We start from the raw sequence: 23794 nt of genomic DNA, 5'->3' as shown, positions 1-23794 counted from the left end.
ATTCACACCAATGCTGCGCTTCCAAGAAAACACCTTCCTGTACCCTTTACATGATTATACCTGGTCTGTCTCCACAGATGGAGCGGGTCACGTTACATGGTCTTAAATCTTTTCAGGCTGTATGTCTTAGGACACTAGGCTCTTGCAATTCTGTGGTGTAAAAGGGACTTCCCATTGCGCAGGTTAGTGTAAGATCTCCCATTGCTGGAGTACTACAGTTTTTGTAAAAACATCTCTCCCTGGCAATTGGCCAACAAAGGGTACCACTAGAGAGATGACACAGTGGCTTGCTATGGGACTTCAGTTGCCAGCTAACCATGAACCTTAAGTTTAGTATGTAATCAACCAGCATGGCAACAACAAAAAAACAGTGATAAATAAAATATATTTACTTATTACAGTCATCATCTACATTATTACATGTGTTACATGTAATAATATTTATATAAAATTGTATCATTATTCTATTACTTACAAAAAAATTTACTTGATAGCTCTTCAATGTAAGGAAATGTAAGGATTAATTAGCCTGTGTAAATACACATTCTGTGAACTTTATTTTTAAAAGTCTGGGAAGTTCCTCATAGACATTTAATTATATGAAAGTGAGGAAAATGTGCTGAGCTTAAGGGCTAAAGTTTAGAAAATCTGTGTTCCCAAAAGGAGGATTTTTTCAAAAAGAAAAGTCACGATTTTTCTTCAAAGATGCATTGAGTTGAATTGTATTTGAATTACTTAAAGAAATAAAGCAGAAGTAGAAAAGGTATCATCAAGGTGTTTCAACTACTGATGAGGTTTATAAGCATTTCTTTGGCTAGCAGCCCAACACAGACTGCTACATTCAAAAGCTTACATATAATTTAGCATATTTCTCTCAGAGGGATGTTTTAACTGTCAGTGGAACATAGACAACAGAGCTAAAACCAGCAGATGGGATCAGAACATTGGTTTACTAATCCTACTAAAAGCACTTATATGAGAGGAAAGTCAGAAACGACCCTAGTAAAAATGATATTCTGTAATCACAAAATAAATCCTTACAATACACAATGTGTCCTTGTCTTTTAGTATCTAGAGAGGATTTCTTATTCCATTCTCTATTTCTCTCTTTAGTCTGCCTTAGCCTGCTGCAGGAAATAAAAAAGCAGTTTAATGACTTAGAGTAAAATTTTTTAAAAAGTTTAGAATGCCATTTTCTCTCTTCTAGAGCTTTGTCCAGCTGCAGAAACATACAATCAAGCTTATAGGTAGATACTTTTCTTTTGCAAAACACACCTTTGCAATTAGAGAAATTATTCCCAAAGTTTATCAACTTGATTTGTGGAGATGCGTGTGTGCATGCACATACAACCTTGTTTTCAACCAAAAGGTTTGCTTTTTTTTTTTTTCTGTCTTTCATAGTAATTAATAGTTTCCTACTGGTAAGAATAGGAAACAATGAAGAAACACAAGTAGAAAATATTAAACCAGGAGATCTGCATGTTTCATAAGCCTTTGATAATTTTCTTTTTAGAACAATATCTACACTTCTACGTTTTGCATGCTTTATCTTTTCAGTTATGATTACACCATGCTCCAGCAGGCAGATTAAAAAGGAAAGAAGAAACAGTAAAAGAGTAAGAGGAATAAAAAGAGCAGAATGCCAGAAAAATGCATGAAAAAAACCCATCAAAAAGTTAAGTGAACCCGCACTGCAAGAGGTTGAAAAGCAGCCATCTCTGATATTACTGGAAGTCTCAAAATTGTCAAAGTTATTTTGCCAAAGATGAAAATAGAAACAAAGCTGCCTCTTGTAAAGGCGGCCACTGTCTCTTAGCGTGCATAGAAGTAGACAGAGCCTCAGCCAGCACAAATCCTTTGAGGCACAGTATTAAATGTGGCATGAGTGAGGGCGCATTGGGAAGCAACTTAGAAGGATGAGGAAGAAACATTCATGTTAAGACCTGTTTGGGATAAGACTTGGCAAAGGAGGATACCGTAGGTGGGAAAGCAAGGTCATAGCACAGACTGGACATAGAAGACAGAAAGATGTGGACAAATGAGTATGGTGATAAGGAGAGATGGGAGAAGGTCAAAAAGGGGAAGGGAACAGTGTAAGAGGTGGGTTTCTAAATGTCTCCAGCACTTCTGAGGAATAGCTAGGGATCATGAGAGAAAAAGAACAGGAAAGTAAAAGACAGCATGTTTAGGAGCTGGGAAGGAGACTAATCAGGCCTAAAGCTCTGCGAGCAGAAACTTACACCAAAATTTCACTAAGAAAATTAACCTTTAATGAACATTGCCATGTCAATAAAAGCCCTGAGTCAGGCTTTGCCACCAAGAGTCCTATTGAGTTAACTTGTATTGTTCTGAAAGACAACATATGAACAGTAGTAAAGTTTTTCAGCTTTCACTGTATATTACCTCTATGCTTCAGGCTGTTGCTAACAGCCGTAGTGACAGAGGTGCTGTGATGTAGCCAAGGTCTGCACAAGCAGGGTAATGTCTGGGAGTAACTAAGAACAACTGAGGTGAATGGGGATGACCCGAGTCTGGCAGACATTTGCAAGTGGAAGAAGAGATGGTAACGTCCAGTTAGGAGAAAGTAAGTGAAGCCTTGTGTTGAGTGGTTACAACTGCGTTCTTCTGTCTGCTTTCCATCAGTTAAGTGTAAGATCATGTTGAGATAGAGGCTTTAGGAAAAATCATGGGACGGGTCAAAGCAAAGCTTTTGTTTTTAAGGTCTTACAACTCTAAAAATCAGCTTCATACTTGTTTTGGAGATGATCACTGGCTCTAGATCCTTTAAAACCAACAATAAGTAATGAAAGAACATATGAACGAAGATCCTCTTTCATTCTGTGCTGTCTGACAGAAAAGGAGAACGACTAAAGCATGAAAAAATATCTCAAGCTAAATTCATAGAGGAGCAGACTAGGGACATGAGCAAAAGAAAATGAAGTTAGAGGTAGAAGCTGAACTGGACTTCGCCCTTGACAAATCTTTGGTTTTGTCAGACTCTAGTTTCCATTCCACAGAGTCCAACAGCAGAAAATGTCACCTAACTGAGGTGAAATGCTGAGTTTTGAGAATGTCTTTTCAAAGTAATACAGACTTCAGCTAGCTTCATGCTGCAGCACAAAGTTTTTTATGCTATTTCATGGAAGGCTTCACTTTGATAGCCCAGGCTGCTGCTGGCCAGAACCGTATGCAAGAATTCTCGCTGCCCAGGGAAAAGAACAGGGAAGAAATCTGACTGTTGCAGGCATGTGGCAATACTGACCTTGTTTTGAAACTTTCTCAGAAAATAAGGCAGTATCTACCAGTAAAGGTGGTGTTATATGCCAGAAATATTATTTTGTTTGTTAAAAAGAAAAGGTATCTAATAAAAAAACCAACCCAACCCACAGATAATTTTGTGCTAGGTAGGCAATCATAGAATCATAGAATCATAGAATGTTTTGGGTTGGAGGGGACCACTAGAGGTCATCGAGTCCAACCCCCCTGCAGTCAGCAGGGACACCGCCAACTAGATCAGGTTGCTCAGAGCCCCATCCAACCTGGCCTTGAATGTTTCCAATACAGCAATGCTGCCCCCTTTGGTATTGAGTTAAGTTGTTCATCAACATGTACATCTGTGACACACTGACACAATAAGTACATTTGTGTGCTAATGGCACGTTAATCTGTCAGACTGAATATAGCATAACCTCTTTATATGTTTAATACATAAGTATTTGACAGAAAAGCAACGCAAGGGTTGCTCTATCAAAAAAAAAAAAAAAATTCGTGCTCAGCATGACTACCCTATGAAGCTCATACACTGATTAAACTAATTCAATTTGGATTTATGAATTCACCAGCAAAAAGAAATATCTTGAAGAAGGTGGCAACTACCATGGGTCTATTTTAAAAACTGTCCTACCAGAACAGATTCATTTTAATGAAGCACTGAAGAAGTAAGCCAAGAGTAAAACTGGCCCTTACCCAGATACAGTGTTACCCGTTAATATTGCTCTATAGTGTGTAGGAAGGCCAATCTACAATAGATAATGAGCACAGCCATGTGCATTTACAGCTCTCTAAAGCACAAACATAGAGTGGTTTGAACAGCCATCTGCTATCCTGCAGCTATTAATTCACTGGGTGTCGGTAATTCAACCACTCTCTCTCAGATCTTGGCATATGAGAAACACTTTGAAGAGGAAGGTGTGAATCACCATGTTACAGCACACCCAACTAGTGCACCACTTCATCGTCTTCTCTGTTACTTCAGGCACCCATAAAGCAAGCTACTCAACTTAGAAAGACAGCATCAGCACCAGGAAATCACGCCTCAAAAGAAGGAAGAGACTGAGATTGAGAAATGCGTTGGGATGGAGTACAAAAGCTATCTTCCAATTTTGATCTGCACTGGATTGCCACAAAAAATTTCATGTAACAGATTGCTTCCATAAAAGCTGTTTTCCCAGTGCTCTCACCTAGCATTAGTAGTTCCTCAATTTATAAAAAAAAAAAAAAAAAAAAAAAAAGAATTGATGGACAATGTCAGCTAATTACCAAACTATTTCTGGACATACCACTACACTTAAACCTAGATAAAGCAAAGTCGATAATTTGTGAGGTGTTCTGGCAGACAGATACACTACGAGTGCATTGAGACGTGGGGAATCCTCCACCTAAGCAGTTCCACAATTAAATATAACAGGTATCATAGAAGGTAGCTAGAAACAAGAAAAGTATTGTAACTTAAAACCACCAATACTCTGGGGCTATGAGATATCCTTGGAGGACCAAATTCTGTTTGGCATAAATCTGCAAGCTGGGAACTGTTTGGTGGACTGCAAGGCAGCTGAAATGGCATTACTGCTCTGTATTTCTCAAATGATCAGGATGATTGTAGATCAAAACTTGTTTCACTGACTTCAGGGCAGTGTCTGTGAATTGACACTGGGGTTTGTTTCAGGGGCCTAGGGGCAAGCTGAACAATTTACTTGAGATCCCGGCATCTCTCTTTTTTATTTGTACCTTTCTCAGTTTCTCCTGGTAATAATATTCTTGCTTCTGGCTAACTGTACTGTGTATCAACAAACTCTCATCACTCTGATAGTTAGAAAATGTAGCTCTCCTCTTTTCCCAAACTGACCATAAGGTTCATACATTTTTTTCCTGCCTGTCTTTAAAAGCAACTGTAGAAAACCAAACCAAACCAAAACACTCCCTCTAACTTTGCAATTACATGCAAGATGTACTAAATCAGATAGCTAGAAATGAGAGAAAATTTTGTGAAGTAAAATAATTCAAGACATGGGGCTATTATTTACCCTTAGAGAACCAAATTCTGTTCAATATATATCTGAAAAAAAAAGCAGAAAAATGGAGCTTCATTTCCTACTTTTTGATGTAGTAGAATGCATTTTTAGCGTGTGTGAGGGGAAATATGGGCTTTGCTTCACTAGAGCTACAAATGCTGGATCAGTTTTAAAACTGAGCTAGAAACACAAACAGATTACAATATATCCAAAAGGGTTTATGAGAAAGTAATGTATGAAAAATTACATCAGAGACAAAAAGGGGACACATACAGGAACTGGAGCTAGTGTTTTAGAAGAAAAATGAAGATAAAGCTTTTAACTTTCCAGAGGGTTGAAAATGAGCAAGGTAGTTATTGTGTATAGGGAAAAAAAGAAAACCTGTGAAGATGGAAAGGTGAATCATAGCTGCAGATAGTAGAGAGAATTCAGTGCGATTCATATACTTGAGATAAAAGTGAAAGTTTCTCTCCTCACTTAGAGCTGTGATTTTTTGTATTTTTGTAGATGGAGTGTGCAACTTCTAGCTGTATTGTGGGACAACTGTCCTGGTTTCAGCTGGGACAGAGTTAATTTTCTTCCTTGTAGCTGGCACAGTGCTGTGTTTTGGATTTAGGATGACAATAATGTGATAATACCCTGATGTTTTAGTTGTTGCTAAGCAGAATTTATACTAAGTCAAGGACTTTTCAGCTTCCCCTGCTCTGCCGGGTGCACAAGAAGCTGGGAGGGAGCACAGCCAGGACAGCTGACCACACCTGGCCAAAAGGCTGTTCCAGACCATAGGACGGCATGCTCAGTATAGAAACTGGGGGGAGTTGGCCGGTGGAGCAGCGGTCGCTGCTCGGGGCTGGGCTGGGCATCGGTTAGCGGGTGGTGACTGGTTGCATTACTTGTTTTTCCTGGGTTTTGTTTCTCTCTCTCTCTCTCCTTTGTTGCTTTCCTTTTCATTACAATTTTTATTTTATTTCAATTATTAAACTGTTCTTATCTCAACCCATGAGTTTTCTTACTTTTGCCCTTCCGATTCTCTTCCCCGGGGGGTGGGGAGGACGAGCGAACCACTGCGTGGTGCTTGGTTGTCGATTGGGGTTAAACCATGACAACAACACACTAGAAAATAAGTGTTGCAGAACACAGTAGTTCATGCAAACCTGAGACACATGAACCCCGTGGGATCTGTGGAGAGTACTGGCAGTGGGAAAAGTGGCAGATAGCACTGGTGATGCTTGCTGACAGACTGAATGAAACAAATTCATGTAGCTTTCGAGTACCGCAAAAAAACCCAAAAGAAATCTTTCAAACGAGTTCTCCACTCCTTATATTTGTCTTAACAGTCTCTCTTCCCTCTGCCACTCATAAGAGCCTAATTTCCTCAAAAATACTCCTTTTCGATTTTTTCCCTCCCTCATTAAGCCCCCTGGAAAGTGATTTGCTATTACATTTATGCAGAGCTCTTTCGAACCCACAATGAAAAAGACTGGAAAGTTGCCCTCATGACAGACCTTCTTCATATTATCAAAGTGTCTCTTAACTAAATCTGGAATTCTGCTCCAGCTTGTTATAGATTCTCACATAAGCCAAACAATTCACCTGTAGACAACCCTTTTTCAAAATTAATGAGAATATAGGAGAAGCTACTCTGCCTGCCTTGTACGTTCATTGAACATTGATCTTTAACCTGCAAGAAGCTAAACCTATCAGACCTCCTGCAATTTGTTTGCAGCAATTGCTGAGAGAATGAAGGGTCAATGCATTACAACATCAAGCCTTGGCTGTTCCAAGCCCTGCTATAAGATGGATGGTATTGAACCTACACCTCAGAAAGGGAACCAAGCAGTTTCCCTGTAGTTTCCTCATGAAGAATTATCACTTCAGACAATTGTATGTTTCCTCCAAGAAAATCAATACATATTTTACCAAATACCTTTTTATTATAGAGACATCAAAGCTGGATGATGCTTTTGACAAAGCTGCACTTCAGTCTTTTGTTAATTAGGTACTAAATACTGATCTCAAGGAAAGTCACTATTAGACCCACTAAGAGTAAAATACATAAATATAAACATCACATAAAATAAGAAAGTTACATATATATACAGTAACTACAGTTCTTTGTCAGGTGTCACCCATACATTCCCTGATCTCATATTCCTCCTCTGTGTTATGGTATCCTGCCATATCTGATAAGGTTATATTCTCACCTTTAGTTGAGATGATGGATTGTTACATGCTTTGTGTCATTTACAAAGATGATACAGACATACCACGTACAAATATAATCCCAATACAAAAAAAAAAATCATACCTAAAAGACTCTGACCTCAACCATATAGAGTAGACACACCAAAAGTGGAATGAAAAAAATGTTCACATCTCTTTGGGAAAACCCTGCTTTGTAAATAAGAAAAGAGATTATGAATGTTTCCTTTATATCTATTTTGATAATTTAAACTGTATTTGAATCAATGATTCTCTTGCTCTCATTTAACAGCATCCATCTAACAGATGATCAAACTGTAAGAGAAAACATTTAGTAATAAACCAAACTTCATCTAGCTTGTTTCTTATTTTTATCGAAACTCAACTGTGGTTTTGTTCCTTTTATTTGGTGAAAGGATCCTGTACATGTGCTTAAGAAATCCCTATCTCTATCTCCTTGTCCAAGTAGGTGAAATCCCTACCAAACAGGTACAAACAGGGCAGGTTTAGGCTAGACATTAGGAAAAACTTCTTCACCGAAAGGGTTGTCAGGCTCTGGAATGGGCTGCCCAGGGAGGTGGTTGAGTCCCCATCCCTGGAGGTATTTAAAAGAAGGATAGATGAGGTGCTTAGGGACCTGGATTAGTGGTGGGATGGCAGGGTTAGGTTAAAGGTTGGACTCGATGATCTTAAAGGTCTTTTCCAACCAAAGTGATTCTATGATTCTAAATCTATGTTGGCTTTATGAAGCTTTTGCTGCAGAGGAAGGTAAAGAGTTTGTGAGCACAAAGGTTTAACGACTAGCAATATGAAGTACACTATAATTTCATCTAATTCCCTCATCCTGAATGGCTTTTTTTCCTGCTCTTTGCAGTTCCCACAGAGTCTTTTGATTAATTTCTGTCATGGAAATTACAGCCGTTACAGCACTGCATACAGAATACTGAATGCTGCACTTGCATACTTCTTTGGTATTACTTTCTTCGTAAGGATCCTATCAAGTAAGAAAAGAATGAGCCACAAATTCTGGAGCTCCTCATGTTTCACTTGCTCCTTATTCTCTGGTATCCCAGAAGCTAAGCTCCTAAATGCTTCTGTACTCTTGGTACTTCCTTTCTTTTTTAAAATTCTTTTTAAAGATACTTACTGTGTCTCACATTTTATATATATGCAATTTTGCTTTAAGGAAGCAACTGATTTATAAAAGGCACATATACACTATGCTTCTCATTGTGCACTTCTATAAGTTACAAAGGCATCCATCAACCTCATTTTATGCAGTTTCTTGAAATGACAAGAATCTGGTAAGAACTCTTAAGCACTGAAAATCTCCATGTCCTGAGCTCTTAAAGGGTCAGCTCTACACAAACTGGGAGTCAGAAATTTCCAGGGCTCATTTACTCAAAGTCTCCTAGTTTCCTCTGTAAGGTGCTGGTTTTCACCTGTGAAGAGGATGCAGGATGTTACCTGTATTATCCTCGTGCGAGTCTGGTTTGGGTGGTGAACTCCCATTCTGAGTTGTGTTATGGAACAATTCTGCAAGCTTCACTTTTGGCAGAGGTATATTAGAGATGGTGGAGAGGCATTCAATGCTCCAGTTTCTGCTAGGGAGGCAAAACCTTCCAGTTCTGCACACACAGAAAAGCAAATCCTTCCTCTGACTGAGGCTGGGAGCAAGCCTGACAGTTCAAGGGACCAGAGATGTTTGCAACATGATGCTGATGGAAAGCCCTTCTTCATCATAATGATGTGCAAAGACAATCAGTGGACACTGTACCATAAATGTTTGCGCCTCCTTTCTCCTACTTTCCCGCATCCCAGTTGTCTCCCAGTTCCTCCCCACCAGTATTTTTTCTGCAAAAGACTTATCCAGGAGGGCTGAAGAGGGGTCTGTCTGGTGAAAGCTGTTCATTTAGGATCCCTTCACCACTGAAAAAGAATGAGAAGTACCATCACTATCATCTCCCATTACTATAGAAAAAGCCCAGATGATTAGCTTAGGTCAGATGCAGAACATTTTCAGGATACTAAAGTCAGTGAAATTAATCTGAACAGTAATGAAATATTCCCACCTTTCCCAGAGGCCTGCTCCTATATGTGAACTAAAATTAAACACGTTCAGAAGTCAGAATTCGTCCTTTGCAAAATGTTGGATAGAGAGGCAACTGCCTCCCCATGAGACTTAAAGACTTTCAGCAAGTTATGGATGTCCATGCGAGGCACATAAGGCTGCGCTGCTGTAAAGGAGGAATTTATGGTTGTGAGCTTGCCTGCATTGTGTCACTAGATCATGCAGACATGTATTAAACCAGGGGTGTAAAAGAAGGATGTAAACCATGCTTACTGGCAAGAGTCAATCAACTCCAAAGAAATGCTGGAGCATGAATTACAGTTGACCAGAAATTGTGAGGAAAGCCTCTTTCAACCACAGCCATTAACAATGTGTAAAAGAAATCAATCCATAATTGAAGCATTTATCAAGTCCACATAGATTTGTGTTGTTCCTATCTAATTTGGATTGTATTACCAAGGAGATGCCCACAAGTGGGATATCAAAACAACACCTGGGAAGCTATTTCCTCATTTTGTTTTATCCTTTTGGTATTCTATTGAGGAAAAAGATCTGATGTTAACTTCAAAGGACAGCCAGATTCTTTGAAAAGAGATTGTTATTGATCATAGGTCCACAGCTGTGCACGTTAGAATGCTGTGTAAGCCTTTCCATATAAGAAACCTCTACGTGGCTTTTCCTTATATATTTAATTCTCTGCGCCTATGCTTTATCACTTTTTCCAATCATACAAAAACAGATAATCTAAAAGATAAGCAGGATATAATGTTTGGAATTTCCATTGGAGTTTGTTTACATTCTGCTTTTATCTTGAGGGGGGCTATATTTGTTGATGGGGAAAGAAAAAGCAAAAAAAAAAAAAAAAAACCAAAAAACACCAGCTAAGAAAAGAAATAAAAAACTGAACTTCAATTTCCAAGGGGCAGCCTCAGATCAAATTTGTTCAAATAGCAATATACCTTTAAAAACCAAAACAGAATCCACTAAAGATGTTTTTTAATGCCAACAATGCTTACAAAGTCAAATTTTACAGCAGTCATCCTGCATGAAGGATACTGGCAGTAAGAATACTCTTACTGCAGAAATCCACCCGGAAAAAAAAAAAAAAAAGCAATCTGTGACCCAAATGTTGCTTTACTGTGCAACACTGACATTCTTCACACAGGATAAAAAATTAAATGGAAAAAGAATTTTATTTTCTGAAGGTCCCTCCTCCACCTCACCAACTCCCAGCTCCTTCTCTCTCCTTTCTCTTCTAATTATTTTGAGAGACAGAAAACAGACCCACAGAAGAACGGAGGAAAAAATATTGCAATAATACAAGGAAGCCAAATTAAAATGTGTAGATGCAAAAAACTTAAAGAATAACATGACTAGAAGATGTAGCTTTTTGCTTTTTAAGATATATAAATAAACATATCTGTGTATACGTGTATTTTTATATATCCTGCCATAAATCAGATGGGGGCACTTTTGCCAAAAAATCAAGCTGATGATGTTCAATTACAGGGCTCTCAACTCCGCTACATGCATAGCAATACCCCATTACAGCAGGAGATACATAGTTTTAGTAGAGAATACATGATTTTGTTGTTATATTCTAATATGCCTTCAAAGAACTTTGAAAAACCCTTTTTTAGACTTTGGGAGTTTAGAGATCGTTTAACCACAGTATGGGTTTGAGTGTAAACTAGCTGGGCACCCCATCAAGGGAGCACGTAAGCGGCTTGAGAACAAACCAAAAGAGGTAGTACTGTACACAACATGGAGCTCAGCTCTAGAACACAAGATGGTTCAGGTACTGAAAATTGTCATTGATTCAATTAGCAGTGAGACAAATATAGTGGAAAAAAACATCAAGGGTTCTCAGGTGCACATTGCCAAAGGCTGGGTGAGTATAAAAGGGAAACATTGCTGACTGATCACCACATTCGTATATTCCTCCTGCGGCATCTCTTTTTCACCTGCCAGACACAGGATGCTGGATCAGAAGAACTGTTTTTCTGAGCCAGTATTGCCCCTTTTAACATCCAGGATATTAACTGAATGCTAGATTAACAACTGTTAATTGGGTTTGGGGGGGGTGGGGGGCGTGTGTTTCAAAATTTATTTAGTTTGTTGGGTTTTTTTCTAAAATATTGCAAAATATTTTATTCTAAAATATTTCTTTTCCATTTACAACGTGAAGGAGAAAATACAGCAGAAAGCTCATGGAGATAGAATTTTTTTTCTTAAAATATTGCAAAATATTTTATTCTAAAATATTTATATTCTAAAATATTTCTTTTCCATTTACAACCTGAAGGAGAAAATACAGCAGAAAGCTCATGGACATAGAAAAAACATATCTGTGTATACGTGTATTTTTATATATCCTGCCATAAATCAGATGGGGGCACTTTTGCCAAAAAATCAAGCTGATGATGTTCAATTACAGGGCTCTCAACTCCGCTACATGCATAGCAATACCCCATTACAGCAGGAGATACATAGTTTTAGTAGAGAATACATGATTTTGTTGTTATATTCTAATATGCCTTCAAAGAACTTTGAAAAACCCTTTTTTAGACTTTGGGAGTTTAGAGATCGTTTAACCACAGTATGGGTTTGAGTGTAAACTAGCTGGGCACCCCATCAAGGGAGCACGTAAGCGGCTTGAGAACAAACCAAAAGAGGTAGTACTGTACACAACATGGAGCTCAGCTCTAGAACACAAGATGGTTCAGGTACTGAAAATTGTCATTGATTCAATTAGCAGTGAGACAAATATAGTGGAAAAAAACATCAAGGGTTCTCAGGTGCACATTGCCAAAGGCTGGGTGAGTATAAAAGGGAAACATTGCTGACTGATCACCACATTCGTATATTCCTCCTGCGGCATCTCTTTTTCACCTGCCAGACACAGGATACTGGATCAGAAGAACTGTTTTTCTGAGCCAGTATTGCCCCTTTTAACATCCAGGATATTAACTGAATGCTAGATTAACAACTGTTAATTGGGTTTGGGGGGGGTGGGGGGCGTGTGTTTCAAAATTTATTTAGTTTGTTGGGTTTTTTTCTAAAATATTGCAAAATATTTTATTCTAAAATATTTCTTTTCCATTTACAACGTGAAGGAGAAAATACAGCAGAAAGCTCATGGAGATAGAATTTTTTTTCTTAAAAAAACCTATGTTTTAAGTGGATGCGTATACTTTAACTGTCAGTGTCTGAAGTTACACACGTGCAATCAGATATTCTAGCTACATATATTTAAGAAAGTTTAAACAACCTTTTTCCAGAACTCCTCCTATTCTCTCCTTTTAGCAGTATTACATAATGAAATGTCTAGTTGCTACAGGATTTCACATCTCTGCATCTCTTCAGCCTCTACAGTAATTTGGAAATAGATGGGTAATTACATTTTCTTAGACTTAATTTTTTGAGCTGATGACTACAAATCAAAGCCCAAAGAAGAATTCAAATTACATTCCAAAAAATCATTCAAACCAATGCTCCTTTCACTGCTCTCTCTACCAGCACGATTAAAATATTTGGAAAGAGGAAAATATTTAGACAGCCCTGTATCCCTTCCTCTGAACCTACTGATCCATTCTGCCATCTTAAATACATGCCCTCTAGCAAGAGAGAAATGATTTTATAAAACAGAAAACAAAGACTAGACACACCGATTTAAAGTTTCTGAGGAGGATACTGTAAAAACCTGTGAATCAAGCAACAGACAGCATGTATCTCTCTAATTTACTGGTATGAGATGAAAGCTGATAGGAGGCAGTAGAACAAGCCCACAAATAAACATGCATAAATAGATGGTGTAGGACAAAGTGTCCCTTGCACATGTCCACAATAGCCATTTATTTTATCATTTTTTAAAAAGTAACACTAATTATGGGGAAAGTATACCCCTGCACAAATTCAGCAGCAGCACAAGAACTGCTTTTTTTTTTTTTAAAAAAAAAAAGGCCACCCACAAATACCTTTTCAGGACAGGGGCTTGCACAGAACCTCAGTGATGCTGAAGTCATGTAGCACATACATACACTGACGTGGGAATTTCAGCTAACGGTCTGTCTCCCCGGGCTTGTTAAGACTATCTTCCTTGTTCTTGTTATACTCACTTGAGTAGTCATTTTGTAATTTTTTTTCCCTGTTTGGAGTTAAGAAGCTCTACTTAGCCAAATAGCTCTTTATAGAGGCTGCTCTGCCATGTAATCAAAATATCTCACAAAAGGCTGCTCTTCTAGAAACATCAAATTAGCTCAATTTGAAATACTCCTTTTCTGTACTCTCAGCCAAAACCTAGAAGCAAATGGTAAAAGGAGAACCAACGAACTTCATGCTGGGTGCACTGCTGGTGGCAATCATTATTTAATTAGCCCAAAGGCAATTCAATCGATAAACAGGCTTGAACTAAATGTTATGAAAAAATTCATCATTTAACCAATTTGGCAAATACTATGTGACATGAAAGTATAACTGTGGCAGATGTTTAAGAAACTTTTTTTTTAAGGTAACATTAAAATATTTTTAATAGACAGGGACAGATTTGGGGTATGCATGCACACACTTGTCCACATGTACATACTTCTTTATGTATTAAAAATTATACAGGACATGCATGAAATGTTTGGGTTTGTTTTGAATACACCCAAATAAACTAAATGGAATAGAAATTTACAATTTTTTTTACTATAGCAGACCACTTCCCTCTGGCTATTTTTGATACTTTGACAAGAGCAAAATAAATAAATAAAAAGGTGCTGGCTTCTTTATGACACATAGCAAGTTATTCAGAACAGGTTCCTGTGAGAGGTGGACTTCCAAAGATCAATACACCACCATGAATACAGAAGACGCAAGTTAGGTCTTCTGCGAGTTGTACAGCTGCTTGTGGCTCTCCCTGGGAAACTGAATTCACTGTACAGCGAGGCGCCTCCCAAGTCCCCCTTGTCAGCAATTTCTTCAATCTAAGCAACAAAACCTCTGGTGTCTGTGAAAACGAAGGGGAACAGAATAGCTGAGAATTGCTTAAATTCTGTAGGAAACCCTAGTACCAATTTACAAGGAGCAGACCAGAGCCCGGGTGCAAGGTTGCCAGGGCACAGAGCATGGCACTGGTGGAGCATGCTGCGATATATGCTGCAAAAGCCTTTTGCTAGCCTGGCTTTATATGGAAGCACCTTTCACCCTCACCCCCACCCCCACCTGCTCTAAAAACCATTCTGGGACAGTAGCAGAGTGGTATCTCCTGAAAACCTGAGTGGTCTGTCAGGCTAGATAACATATCATTCTGTTAATCTCAATGAGAAAAAGATTTCAGTTGATGCCATCTACCAGCAGAGACCCAGATTATGCTTTCTGTGAGGCAGCTTCCCTCTGTTCTCCTGCTGTGGCAGCAAATTCAGTGGCTTTTGTTTCCACTCTGTTTTAATATGCTGCAATAGAGTTTGATGCAAATGACTGATTTATAAATGAGCATAACTAGACCCAGCACCTCTACCTTTATTTCTTTTTGCCAGCCGTGCCTTAAAAGAACAAATGCATTCCTAGGTACCTTCTCAGCCTTCCCTTCCCCAATTAAATGTGCAACTACTCAAAGCATCATCTCTTGTGTTCACAGTGGCTGTTTTGGACAGGAGATGTTTCCTCTCTTACTACTTTAAATTCTCCAGTTTTTTATTTTCTTTATCTCTTAAATTCAGTGTTCATGGCAATAAAGCTGTCACAGTAGGTTTGTTTTAAAATAGGGGCTCCAGAGCCTTTCCACCTTCTCAGAGTCATATTCTGAGGGATTCAGAGTCCTACCCTGAGGGGAACACCCTCTCCCTTTTCCTCTCCATTTTCTTATCTGTTGATGCAAAAGTGAGGTAAAATATTGATATCTCATGGATGCAAGAAAGTCAAAGTAAAAGCTACAAGAACCAGGATTAAACAAAAAGGCTGTTAATGCTATTAGAATGGAATAAAATAAAAATAGTGAACAGTTTCAGCCTTTTCACATTTTGATTACTTTTTAATATTCAAAGTGATGTGGTTATCTTCTCTGGTTATTAATACTACTCCTAAATGCATATCCAAGGTCAAGATAAGCACAACATTTACCCAGCTGTTATCTGTTCCTGATCGTCTCTTTTCACTTTCCTCTTTCTACCGAACTAGAGAAGACCTGGTGTTGCTGTTGTGAGAAGAGGGTTCCATGGAAATGTGGCTTTTGCATTCTGGATTATTTGGTTACTATAACTTGACATCAGCCCACTTTTTACATGTTTATATTCTATAATGTCCAGGGAGCTGATATGATTTTTTATAAAATGTCACTCCGCTTGGACTTCAAAAAAAATCAGACACGAAAGCCTATCAACACTAAATAGTTTGCATGTCATTCTGTAATAATATATATATATTATATTCTGCTCAGTCTGGCTCATCTAGAGCACTATATTTCTGTGAGACTGTTGACCAATAAGGCGCAAGCTGAGTTTAGAAGAGCCAGCAGGGTAACCAGCACCAGAACATTATAAAAGACCCATCATGTTTGGTTTCCGAGAAGAGAGTAAGTCACGCATTTATTTTGGGTTTTGATCATCTGAGATCTTAGCAATGAGCTAACTGCGCAGATGAAACCCTCTCCACAAACTTCTGCTTATCAACTCTCCAGCTGTTTCCAAGGCCACGTCCGTGGGCCGGGAAGGGGTCAGGGCACGCACCCTGGCAGGCTGGCTCCGGTGGGCTCCCACCCAGGGCCAGGGCGCAGCGCAGTCCCCCAGGACCAAAAGCTGAGCTGCTGCTCCCAGGCCCGACGAGCCAGGGGATGACCCCTTCCAGCTCGTGGCACAAGGTTCCCTGCCTGTTACAGGGTGAGGGTTTGTCTGCATTTAATCTTTAAGTACTTTCCGGGTGGGTTTTTTGTTTTGCTTTTGTATATATATGTATAGATTTGTGTATGCATATATGTACACATACGCATTTCTTCTAATCTCAAACTCAGAAAGGCAGCGACTACTGTTTCTCAAGCTGAATGCTATCAGCCTACCTCGCTCTCAACAGGCCTGAGCTGAGCCAAGGGGCATTTGCCCTACTGAGTGACAGCTTGCCCAGGCTGCAGAGCCACCAAGTTTCCTCCTCTGTTTCAGGACATGGGAAGAAATGTGGAAACAGCCACTGCAATTTGGAGGGAAAAAAAGGTGACTCAGGCAAGCCCAAATAAACAAACAAACAAAAAAAATCAGCAAACCACGTTGCAAACAAGACAAGAATTCAAGTACCACAGGAAAACAGAGACAAAAGTTTGTAACAAAATAACCTTTTGAAAATGCAGTGAAGGCAATTGCTAGTGTTTATTTTATATATCATTAAGGCCTTTATAGACGGAAGGTAAAAAAAATCATGCTACCAAGGTTGTTGAGGGTAGCTCAGACAGTGCAAACTTTATGTGAGATGGAGCTGAACTTTTTCTATTTAACTTATCCTATCTAGCTCACACCCAAAGTCAGCACTTTTCAGCTTGTTTTTACAGTTCAAACAAGCCCTTGGTTTACTAGTCCTAGAACCAAGCACTCGGTACTTCATATATAGGGAGAGATGCTATTGCATCCTCCATTGCAGAAGTCCTTCACTTTGAAATATGTAATTATTAATTGCCACTCACAAGTTACAGGATGAAACATGCCCAGAAAAACTACATCCCCATTTAATTTCTAGACAGAAGCGTGAGAAAGCCATGATTGCTTCTAGTTGCGTTTATACAGGATGCTTCCCTGTAAAATAACACAGTCCCTGAAAGCATGCCTGCTCTTGCTCTAGAGGAAAACCAACCCCAATCAAGCTGACATTTGCAACAAATAGTATCCATGAGATTACTGAATTAATCAACCCTTACGCTGCAGTTTAACATGATTGTCTCTGATTGCACACCAGCTTACAAACCTGTCAGGCTAGCGCACCTCATCACACCTTCAGCCGATGCAAAATTACATTTTCTTTTCAAATGTCATCATGTGTCCAGAGCTCCATAAAGAAAGGGTATCAGGTTTTCATCTGGGAAGATGGAACCCATGTTCAGGCAGCAAAGCACAATATAAAAATCAATCAGGTTCCAGAGAATGCTTAAGTTGAAAAATAAACTGGTTTCATTGTACGCCAGTGATCAGAGGCAGACAGTTTCAACAGTGCTTTATTTACAGAAGGCTCAGAAATCTCCTCTTTAACAAAAAACTCACATTTATTAAGTGCACATTGCAAAACAGTCTCAGTGACAAACTAAGCCTCGATAACCATCACACCCACTTTGCTCGGTGCCCTGTGCCAGTGACAGTCTGGCAGAGAGTGTGGATTAAGAGTAAAACCTTCATACAGCAGAAGTGCCAACACGTACGTCGTCCCTCAGATTTGCCTCAATAATACAGTACATTTCAGGTTTTAAAAAGGCAGGGGGGAAGCCCAAAATGCTGCTGGCTTCAAACAGGGCTTGTCACTCTCTGGAGAGATGCTCTATTTGTCAGTGCATCTCGTTCTTGATACAGGTAACAGGCCTGCAGCAAACAGGCTTCCTCTACTTGACACACTGAGCGGTGGGAAAGCTCTAGGAGAGGAACAAAATCCCATCCATCCATCTCATCCATTTTGCCTGCATTTTAAAGCAAGCCTCCCAAGGCAACACTAAGCTAATTATTTGCAAAGCTACACTCTAAGTTAGCAAATAGATATATTCTTTTCATCGATGTTCCTGTGAACAAGAAAAATCAAGTGAAATACAAATTCTACATTTTATCAGAAATATTGGCTGCCTTCTGCTAAGGTGAAATCTAGCTTTTCTCAGATCTGGGTTCTACAGTGCCATTGGGGTTTTGTCCTGTCACACGCATTCAAGAAAAAAAAGAAATCAGAAATATTTTGTGAGAAATTCTGCCTTCAAAGTTCTTACTTTGTCTCTGTTCTGACTCTTGTTATGAAAGAATTATGTCTTCTCCAGAGGAGAGACCTATATTTAAGACTAAACTCCCAAGCATTCCCATTTTGTCAGAAATAGCCCCCTGTAATTTAACAGCAGCTATAAGAACTATCTTTGCAAAGCAGCTATGCTGATGCCAGTAGGCCTACTGAATTCCTAGGATCTTCCCAGAAAAAAATTTCCCAGGCAAACCGCTCCCTGCAAGGGGAGTCCTCTGCCAGCCCCAAGTGACTCTCCCTGTTCCCTGCAGGCAGCTACAGGTGTGCACCCCTTCTCCAGGGAATGCGGGGTAAAGCCACTTGCTGCTCAGGAGGAAGAAAACCTGCTTTTTAGCAATGAGACTCCCTGTGGGCAGTTGACACAAGTAGCGAAAGCTGGGTGTTATGCTGAGGAAGGTCGACTTTGTCATCCCCTGGGACCTGGCCACTGCAAAGGATAAAAGACTGTGGGCACAGGAGGAAAGAGAGGGCTGGAGAAGAAAGCACAGGGACTGGAGGAAGAATGAGCTTTGTAGCAGGTAAAGGCAAGAGGGAAGGGAAAGGAGTGAAAAAGAGAACGATGACATTTTGGGTCTTTAATAAAGGAACTGCTGTTTAATAAAAAAAAAGAAAAAGGTGTAGGTCATCAGTCAAACTTGAAAATGTCAGTCACTTAAATGTTATTGTACTTGTTACCATGAAAGATAAACCAAACCACTTTAAGAGGTTTAGAATTCTCATTCCTTGTGGCTTAGATTCCGATAAAGCAATTTATGATATCATCCTTAAGATTTGAATAAACTTGAAAGAATTAAAAAGCCATTTAGGTGACGATGATCATAACATTTGTAAATGGTACCACAGTTCCATGTGAAAAAAATTTGGTTTTTGTAGATAACTTCAAGACTTTAAGATTTGGATCCTAAAAAAGAAATCAAATACCTGTGAAAAACAAATGAAACATCTGTCCCTGGACTAGTACAATTTTCCCATGGGTAAGGGTATACCCTAGATTGGATGCCTGGCTTTGACTAAAAGATGGTTGAAGTCACTAGACTTTAGTTAAAATGATAAATGTGTTTTTACAAAGTTTGTTTCAAACTTCGATTTCCACTAAAAAAAAAAAAAAATCAGAAATTTTTCAATACAATTCCAAGATGGTAGGGGGGCATAAGAAAACATCAGGCAACCTGTCTTTGTTGTATGCTTTGCAATTAACCTCATCCACAGGTTTAAACAGGGCACTACCTCCAAGACAAAACATGCTTGTTTTATATAGGCTACCCTGGGTCCAAGTCTGCTCTCATCTATAGCTACCTCAACCTCTATGGTACAACGAGGTGAAACTACAGGAAAAAAATATCTGAACTTAGGTATTCTACTTCACAATATCTAATTTTTTGTCTTCCTAGGAAAGCAAGCTTTTACTGTCTGTAAAGCACTCATCTAACCCTCCCGCACACATACTCTATTTCTGCTTTCTGAGCGTACACTCTTCCTCACACTGAGTTCATATCACTTTATGGAGCGAAGTGACATAACTACATCTCAGGCCAGCTTCAGGTTCTTCATGAATATTAAAAACAAAGAGATCCTGGGAAGGAAAGAGGAATATCGGAAAGGACTTTTCAGGAAATCCTCTTAAGAATTACTGAGAAGATCTCATAATAATGAGAAGCAAACTAGGTCACATCCTCCCCATTTTTTTATTCCTCATTTCAAATAAAATACTTATTTGAAATAGTTTAATAAGGAAAGCAGAGGGAAAGAACCAAGGAAAATCTTTAATTTCAGAGGAAATGTAGGTTTCTCAGTACTTGAGAGGATTTTGTCTTAAGGCAGAGGAAGGAGATAGGATGAAAGAGAGAAAGGGTATCCAAAGAAAAAGAGTTCGGAAGACAGGTGATTTTACTTGCATCCTGACACATAAGGGATTTTGTTAACTTCGCAGAGTGCAGGTAGAGATACTGAGGCGTTGCTTTAATTAAAAAAAAAAAAAAACCACACACAAAAGAACACCCCCAAAACATAAAAAACCACACACCCACCCCCCAAATAAAATAAGCAGAGACATATTGTCCTATACATATTACAGGAGTTTTAGCAGTAATGTGGCCAGAGACACTTATTTGCTGAAATATTCTCTCTCATTTGAAATACCTGCAGGGATATAAAGCCTTGTAGTCCTGCTTTCATTATGGCATTTTCCTCCCATCCTTCCCACAGATTACTTGCTTTCTGTCAGCCTCCGTAGTTTTACCAAACCCTTGAGGGAATCTGGGCTCCGCAGTCACTGTGAGCCAGAGGATGGATGACTTTGTGATTTGGGGATTCTCATTATTTTCTTTGCTGTTTATATTAGAGCAATGTGAAGAGGCATCAGCTGATATCAGAATCTCTTTGTTAGATGGTATTATATTAAATACAGTAGAAGATGTAATTTTCCTAGATATTAATTAAACAAGACAGAAGTAGTAAAATGGAGAGAGAGGTCACATAAGATCTCTCAGTGGTAGGTCAGGGGAAGAAGCCAGGAGTAAAATTCAGGTCTCCTGTATTGCAGCTCAGTGTCATCTCCACGAAAATAAAATAAGCAAGAACCCTTGGTTTTGTAATGTTGCAGCTTTAACTTGTGCTGAACAAAGTGAACAGAACCTACAGTCTTTTCCAGCAAGCTGGCCAAATACCCCCTTTTAACTCATCATGCAATCTTCCACTGAAACTGATAGAAAACTTTCTTTCCTCATCTTTCAGGTTTTGAAAAATAACGTCATCTTCTGTAAAGGGAAAAAAAATTATTCCACATGCTGGCCCTCAGAATTCCGCCCATCCCTCTTATTCTTTTCCTGGTTATCTGTAGTTCTTGTAAGAAATGGTACCTGTCAGTACAGATCTGGCTAGAGAATGCAGTCATGGTATTACTCTAACTCTGGTGGCTCACAGACAGATGTGAAATTCTCTTCATATACAAAATTTGGCTAGTCTCTGGGAGAATATGTACTCCACATTCATCTGGCAACATCTCCAGAGATGCTATGGTTTACAAGAGGCAGCTTATAAAACCTTTATTATGAAGAATCTAAGTAAATCTTAAATGGTACCTAAAGTTTCTGGGACAATATGCATTCTGTGCATCACGTGGGTGACAAGTAGTCTTATCTTTTTCATGGTATGAGATGGATTCCACCCCATAGAGAACATAAATTTTAAGCACAAAGTGATTTTTTCTTCTTTGCTGGCAATTAGTATTCATTTTCTCAGTCTTACTCAAGATACCAGAAGTATAGCAGTCCTGTAAATAACCACAGAAATTTGCTTTTTTATTTTTTATATTGAAGGTCTGTTTACCCTTCATTTAATGTGTTTGATCTTTGCTAGATCAAGCAAGGATGAGGAAAAAAACCAAAAAGAAAACCAGCCAAACAAAACCCAGACCTTTAAATTTAATAGAAAATAATTGCTACAAAGATTGATCCATTTGAATGAAACAAATGAAAACAAATACATGAAACTAACACATAAGTGAAACACCCAGACTTGCTTCCTTATTGTATCCAGACTCTCAAATGCCAACAAGAAATGGATTATTAGGAAAGATATACAAGTCCCCAGATGTACACAGATTTTACATATAAATGCATTTAAAAATAGGAATTATTTTTTTTTAAAAAAGAGAATAACCATCACTCTATTAGCACCCAAAGACTTTTCAGACCTATTTTGTGACATTCTGTCAAGATAGCTGCAAAAAAAATATATTCACAAATCACATGAATGCAGTCCACACCCACAATGTAATAAATTTCTTAAAGACTTGGTTCTTTCTATTTTCTTTGCAATATTTTCTGGTTTTCAACTATTTAGACTGTACACTCCTCTTACTGTAGACTTACATCTGCAAACATGAAAGCTGGGAACTTTTTATCTTTTCTTTAAGGAAAACTCATTTTCCTCACATCTGACAGAGCACTCGAGATTCACAGTTTGAGTGCAAGAGTAGCGTTCCTGCTGCCACCATAGAACCAATCCCAACAATTTTCTCCCATTTAAAATACCTGCCATTCCAAAAAGGAGAAAAAACAATGCCAGATTACTTAAACAAGCAACGCCACAGTGTTAGAAACAAGCATTACTGAGCAAAACAAGAACTAGAGAAGTGTTTTCCATGGTCAGCACAGACGCTGCTTACAGAGAGGGCTGCTGGAGCCCTGCAGCAGCAGCAGCCGCCGCCATCCCACCTGGCTGGCCAAGGACCCCACTGGGGATCATCAGGAGAGGCAACAGCAGCTCCCTGGTTTACGCCCTGGGCTGCCTCTGGCACCAGCCCTTCTCCCATGCGGTCACAAAAATAAGTGGTGGCTCAAAGGCTTAGACACCTGATTAAATCCCAATGCAGTAGGTAACGTGATGTACTGGTTTTGTCTGGGATATGTCTCATTTTTTTCATAGTAGCTTGTGTGGGATTATGGTTTGGTTTTGTGCTGGAAATGGTGTTGATAACACAAGGATGTTTCATTTATTGCTTACACAGCACCAAGGCCTTTTCTGTTTCTCGCACCATCCCACCAGCGAGCAGCCTGGGGGCGCACAAGGACTTGGAAGGGGGCACAGCCAGGACAGCCGACCCCGACTGACCCAAGGGATATCCCAGACCATACGCTGTTGTGCTCGGCAACAAAAGCTGGAGGAAGGAGGAGGAAGGGAGGATGTTCAGAGTGATGGTGTTTGTCATCCCAAGTCACCATTACGCATGATGGAGCCCTGCTTTCCTGAAGATGGCTGAGCACCTGCCTGCCCATGGGAAACAACGAATTAATGCCTTATTTTACTTTGTTTGCATGCCCAGCTTTTGCTTTACCTATTAAACTTCCCTGATGTCAACTCACGAGTTTTCTCACTTTCACCCTTCCAATTCTCTCCCTCATCCCGCTGGGTGGGAGCGAGCAGCTGAGCGGGGCTGAGCTGCCTGCCAGGGGTAAACTATGACAAATGCCATAGCCCAGTACCTAAATTCATGCAGGAGCCAGATGATCCACAGAAATCCACAGTTACCCACCCCACGGGACTCAGCAGGCAAGCTGCCAGGCCATATTAACACCTCCAGCTTAGGTCAGGTCAGCACAGGTTGGCTTACAAACACTCTGGAAGCCAGAGCCAAAAAAAGCTTTGCTTACCTCCAAAGGAGGTGCTAAGTTCACAATGAATAATATTCATGAATCCAAGCTGGCCCAGACCAAAATAGCACAGGTGAACCACCAAAGGGCACGAATGACAAATTGATCGGTTGTGAATTATCCTGTCA

This window comes from Egretta garzetta, unplaced genomic scaffold (assembly GCF_000687185.1).
Source record: "Egretta garzetta isolate BGI_Z169 unplaced genomic scaffold, ASM68718v1 scaffold446, whole genome shotgun sequence".
Lineage (NCBI taxonomy): Eukaryota > Metazoa > Chordata > Aves > Pelecaniformes > Ardeidae > Egretta > Egretta garzetta.
This window is presented reverse-complemented; position numbering follows the sequence as displayed.